Raw genomic sequence first — 6,283 nt, 5'->3', positions numbered from 1 at the left:
CAATAATTATAAAACGGGGGAAGGGAGGGGAAAGGGGGAAGAACTATTGGGTTTCTAATATTCCCCTTTATCCATATTTGCTAATGTGCCAAATTGTTGATTTTAAACCTCCTTAGATGGCAGAATGTGATTGTGTTTGCCACGGAGCCTAGATATATTGTATATGTGGGAATCACTCTTTTTAAAATTTGATTAAACTTCCCTTATATGCCATTAATGTTGCAATTGCTGCATGTTCTCCAAGTTTAAGTTGTTCGTCAGATATGGCCAGAATTGTATTTGTTCCAATGTTGAGCAAAACTTACTTTTGCTGCTGTAAGCAAACATCTCATTATGCTATAAAGTTTCTAATCTTTTGTCATGTAAATGATGCAAATGCCATAATTTTTCTCTTTATTGGGTGGCAACTGTTTCTTTAAAAAGTTGCATGTATTTTATCATAAAGTTTTTGGACCTCTCTATCTTATTCTGTATCCTATCTAAATTTTAAAAAAAATTATATACGTGCTGCAAGAAAGGGTTTTGGTTTCAAAAGTCAAGATTTTCATTATTTACCTCTCCAGTCTAGTGAGCGTTTTCAAAAAAAAATCAATGGCCTATAGTGGATGGGGCAATATTCTTTTTTAAAAAAAAATAGTCTGAAGGGGAAGTTTGGCTAGCTGGAAAAATGTGAAGTTTACATCTCCTCAGGTTGAAGAACATTGTCTAAGGGAAGATTAGGGTCACCCAGCTCCCTTTTTTTCTATATGTTGTAAATATGCAAGAATTAAATGCTGCAAAAAGTTACATGGTTTGTAATGTATGCATAGTTTTCTCTCAGCTTAAGGCAGGCTTGAGATTTAAAATTCAAACTCTTTTACACAGTGCCTTTCCTTTCTGTAACTTTTCATGGGAAAACTAGTAGACTCTTCAGCGTCATCAAAACTGAACAAATCTCTGCTTCCTCCCTCTCTTTGGCGAGTCCCGCATATCTTTGACTTGCTATCGACACACAGCTTATCTCTACTCTCTTTTATAACCAGAATCAGGTCAAGAAAGCCAAGAAATATGGAGAAACTACCGACAACCCACAGTAAGATCATGACAGCAGATTTTTCTGTTGTTCTGGGGACAAAGCAGGTTATATTGCTTGGACAAATTTCCTCAGTACAATTATAGAATTTCTCAACAAAGAAGCCAAACAAATGAAAGCTACTAATTGCAAAGCCAATTTCTATCATTATTCTCATGACCAGTTGGACTAAATAGGCACGTGAAAAATCAGGGATTGCCAGTTCGTGGGCCCCGCAAGTGACTTTGCTTTTTGTTGGCTCGCTGAAGGTTGGTTCGTTACCTCTGAGGCCAAGGGATGCTTTGATCTGTTTGCAATAAGTGCAAGGGAGATTGTAGACCTCCACAACTTGGTTAGACACATTGTGCAAGATGCAGGTGACAAACATTGCAAAAGGGAGCAGGACAGACAAGAACTCAAACAACCAGAAACGAACTTGAGAGACTGCTGTAAAAGCATCGTAGCACGTGCTTGTGCATCCTGGCTGGTTGGTATTGCAGACAAAAGCTGACAATTCATCTTGATAGAGAGGGTACGTGCCCAGCGATATCAGCATCATTTTCATGAGCAACATGTAGATTAGCCAAATCTTTCCTGGAAAGGAAGAAAAAGGGTGAGATAAAACAAATAAAAAATGTCCAATCCATCATTAAAACCCCTGCACATTGACTAGCCTGGTTAGCTAGTTTTCCCAAGAAAACATAAACTGAGATTTGAAAGAGCAAAGTCACTATAACAACAGAAAAAGAAAGGGAGAGAGGAGAAGAGGAAGAGGAGGGAAGAAAGAAAGAGATAAGGAGAGGAGGGTGAAAAGGAGAGAAAGAGAAGGAGAGGGGGTAGGAAGGGGAAGAGGAGGAGTAGGAGTAGGGGAGAGGTAAGGGAAGAAGGAAGGAGGTAGAGAAGGGAAGGAGGTAGAGAAGGGAAGGAGGGAGAAGAGAAAGGGAAAATAAGGTGGTGTTATTATAACAGGCAGAAGGGATGGTAAATAAAGCAACCCAAATTCTATATTACAACCTATTAAATGTATAAGAATGACAAATATAAAGAAGAATAACAACTATGTGAATGTATACTTATAATTGTATGTAAGAGAATTAAAAAAAACTTTTCAGAAAAAAAAAACATTGACTAGTCTGGTTGAGAATAATTTCTAATCAGTATTGCGTTTGATTAACATTAGATAACACTTCTCATCAATTGCATTGCTGAGTGGGTCTGTGACATTTGGCCGTGGCCAACTCACCTCATCACAGGCCAACTAGCCATGGCCAACTTGCTGTGGCCAGCTCATCATTGGGCCACTCACTGCAGGACAAGAGTTATACTAATATCAAAGAAAGGGTGGAGTAGAAACATTAAGGAAAGAATGCAAAAGAAAGCACAAAGTGAAATGTGAATTGAAATTAAAATAATGTTTATTTTAAATAATTAAATTGTTAAATTGTCCTGCAGTGAGTTTGTCCTGTGACATGTTGACTATGGCAAGTTGTCCCATGGTCAGTTGGCTGCAGTGAATTGGTCAGTTATTCCATTCCATTGCTGAGTTGGAGACCAGAATAAATTGTTAATCAGGACATGCTCAGAAAATTTCACGTTGTATAACATCACAAAAGAAGAACAAGAAATTTCTAAGTTTATAGAGTAGGTGAGGTGCTAAACAGATAAATACCAGAAGATAGCCATAACAGATTCCTTCTTTTTTTTTTCCCCAGCTTCAATTTTTTTTATTTTTAAAGTTGGAATAATCTCATTATTTTTTCAAGAGCAAATGTGGGGTATAATATAGAACGGGCACTGTGTTTTTCAAGTTTTGCCATAAAACTCAGAATGACTCATGGGATACACAGGCTAAAGGGATGGTGAATTTACCAGGGACAGATTGAAGCCAATTGATGGAATCGAGAAATAAGTTAAATAATGTAAATCTAGATTGTTGAGTCTACCAACAGACAAGAGAAAGGAAGAAGCAGACACTATACAAGGTCAAAATGCACGAAGGTTTCAGTGATGTTATGAAAACAATCTCATTTTTTAACGACAGCTGGACAATATTTGATATGGAGATGCACAAGGACAAGGCCACAAAGGTGGATGTGCCCTCCTTTTGACTGAAGCCTTATAATTTTTCTCTTCCACGGCTCTTGCCAAACGCTAGTTCTGATCATATTTATTTGTAACTAGTCGTGTTAAATTATTCCCTAACAGAATAATATTTGTGCCCTGAAGTGCCTTCACCAATTTATTTTTGATACTATCTTTGCAGGCATTAAATAAAAGTTATGCTCAAAATGGGCAAACACGTTTTGCAGCTTCACTTCCATCTATGAGCCCATTTTTTGGAAAAATGTGTGTAAATTCTGGTTGGATTTTGTTCCTGCAAATTTCATTCCATGATGGTTGTTTGGTTCTCAAAGCAACTCCCTCGCCCAGAATGTTAAATGAAGTTTCCCAGAATGAAAATAATTAAAACCCAAATCTAAAATGCAAATTTATAAATACTTACCTATAATGGTCACATTAGAATTGAGGGCAAGGAAGGAAAAGTTAAAAGCGCTCCAGTATTTCATAGTTGCAGTCACAATCTCTCTTTTTTTCTACAAGAAGAATGAACTGCAGCAATCTAAGTAAAAAGAGGGAGAAGAAACGTTAAAAAGGAAAAAAAATATCTAAAGGTGGCTTTTAAGAGGAATAGTCAAATAAGGTAAGCAAAATTGGCAGAGAATTGAGATTTCTTGGGGAAATATAACTCTTCCTTACAGGGAGCAGAATTTATTAAAATCGTGAAATAAAAAAAACTATTAAATTCAGGCCTGTTTTTAAAGAAACTTCTGCAAAAGAAAGAAAGAAAGAAAGAAAAAAGAAAGAAAGAAAGAAAGAAAGAAAGAAAGAAAGAAAGAAAGAAAGAAAGAAAGAAAGAAAGAGAAAATAGATGAAATTGAAGAAGGAAACTTAAGCTTAACATTTAGCAGATTACTTACCAGGAGAAATTTCTCTTCCTAAATGATGTGAATTGAAACCTGTAGCCAGTCAGCTAGGGAGGATTCAGGTTCGTCTATCTGCTCCGCTTTTTGCTCTCAGGATGAGCTGGTAGCTGGAAAGGTCTCACTCCTTCTGAGGCAGACAATCTCAGCAACAAGTAAAAAACTGTGAAAGCCAATTGTTCCTCCCACCGTGGAAGGAAACAGATGTCATAGTTATCTGTTGTTTTCAGAGAGAGAAAAAAGTGTTATATGTAAACACTTTTTAGTAAATCATAGATAGTCATGGGGGATGATCCAATGTGATGTAGGGGACGCAACTCTCCTGGGAAAGATGCTCTTTTATTTCTTTATTGCAAGCCATTTTTTTTCCTTCCTGCTCAAGCGTTCTTCCAAGACCTCCACCGAAGTATCCGCCATTATTCTTTCCCTGGAGTTCAATAATGAAACCTTAAGATGGCCAAGGCCATTCCATCATCAGCTTAAGAGCAACATGATGAACAATAGAAAACAAATAAATGGCCATGAAGTCAAGTCCAATTAATCCAGAGGAACATCAACATGCGATCTAAATAGGGTGCATCCATCCCAATGTGTCCCTCTTTGCCTGTGCAGACTTTTTAAAACTCTCTTTCTGGCTTTAATTGACTCACTTCTTAGCAAATTCTGCATGTGGAGGTAACAAAGATAGGGTATCTTCTGACGGAGTAGAATAGAATAACAGAGTTGGAAGGGACCTTGGAGGTCTTCTAGTCCAACCCTCTGTCTAGGCAGGAAACCCTATACCATTTCAGGCAAATAGCTATCCAACATCTTTTTAAAGACTTCCAGTGTTGGGGCATTCACAACTTCTGGAGGCAACTTCTGTTCCACCGATTAATTGTTCTAACTGTCAGGAAGTTTCTCCTCAGTTCTAGTTTGCTTCTCTCCTTGATTAGTTTCCACCCATTGCTTCTTGTTCCCCCCTCAGGTGCTTTGGAGAATAGTTTGACTCCCTCTTCTTTGTGGCAACCCCTGAGGGTGTATTCCTAAAATATTTTTAGAACTAGGTCTTCCATCTGAATATCCTTCACGAACATAAACTCAAGGCCCGGAGATCGGATCTGGCCTGCTGGGGGCTTGGATCTGGCCCACAGGGCAAGCCTGGAAACAGCGAAGACCCAGGCTGCAGTGCCTCTGCCAGTGAAAAAGGAGCTCCACTTTCGCTGGCAGAGGGCTGCAAGAGGCTCTCACGGCTAAAAACGGGGTGTGGGCTCCATTTTCACTGGCAGGGGGCTATCAAAACAAAGTAAAAACAAAACAAAAAGAGAAATGTCCTGTTTTGCACTTGAGAAGGAAAGGAGAAAGGGAAAGAGCAAGGAAGGAAAAAGAAGGAAAGGGGAAGGAAGAAGAGAGAAGGAAGAAAGAAGGAAAAGGAAGAGGGGAAGGAAGGAAGGAAGGAAGGAAGGAAGGAAGGAAGGAAGGAAGGAAGGAAGGAAGGAAGGAGATAATAATGAGAGTGAGGGAGGGTCTCAGGAAAGTCCTACCTTAGCACATGGCACCACAGGTGCCACCAAGATGCCCACCATGCCCACCACCCACATGACCACGCCCAACCCTGACTGCACCCTCTGCCCTTCCAAAGTCAGACACAACCATGATGTGGCTGTCAATGAAATTGAGTTTGACACCCCTGATATAGGATCTTAGAGATGGGCATTTTCAAACATCATTTCTCCTAGAAAATAATGAGTTTCTTACCTATAGTAGATGCAACTAGGAAGGATTATGAATTGTTCTTTTAGTGTGCATCCTATCTAGTTCAACTAAGAGGGTTGATTAATGGGCTTTTTCTAAATATTTATCCTAATATCACTTTTCTTTTTAATCTTCCAAGCAATATCATCTTGATTTCAGGATCAAGGAATGATATTGCTTTCTTCTCAGATGAATTTTATGTATTTTGATTATATTTCTTTTTTTAATATATGGTAATACGTTGGGGACACTGTGGCTCAATGGCTAAGATGCTAAGCTTGTCCATCAGCGGGGTCGGCAGTTCGGCAGTTTGAATTCCTAGCGCCGTATAAAGAAAAACAGGGACCATTTTGCTGGGAAGGTAACAGCGTTCCGGGGGCCTTCGGCATTGAGTCATGCCAGCCACATGACCACAGAGACATCTTCGAACAGTGCTGGCTCTTTGGCTTTGAAACGGAGTTGAGCACCTCCCCCTAGAGTCAGAAAGGACAATCACAAATGTGCAGGGGATCCTTTA

General features: G+C 39.2%; 1 long non-coding RNA gene across 1 annotated transcript; it reads right to left on the bottom strand.

Annotated features, from left to right (window-relative positions):
• Window positions 1-491: 491 nt before the first annotated feature.
• LOC309381870 lies at window positions 492-4,155 on the bottom strand. The gene is made up of 3 exons (XR_014173586.1): window positions 4,030-4,155; window positions 3,555-3,671; window positions 492-1,645 (listed from the first exon to the last, which is right to left on the bottom strand). It is a non-coding gene; the product is annotated as an uncharacterized lncRNA (long non-coding RNA).
• Window positions 4,156-6,283: the final 2,128 nt, after the last annotated feature.

Source organism: Natrix helvetica, assembly GCF_964273705.1.
Source record: "Natrix helvetica genome assembly, chromosome: Z".
NCBI lineage: Eukaryota > Metazoa > Chordata > Lepidosauria > Squamata > Natricidae > Natrix > Natrix helvetica.
This window is presented reverse-complemented; position numbering and strand designations above follow the sequence as displayed.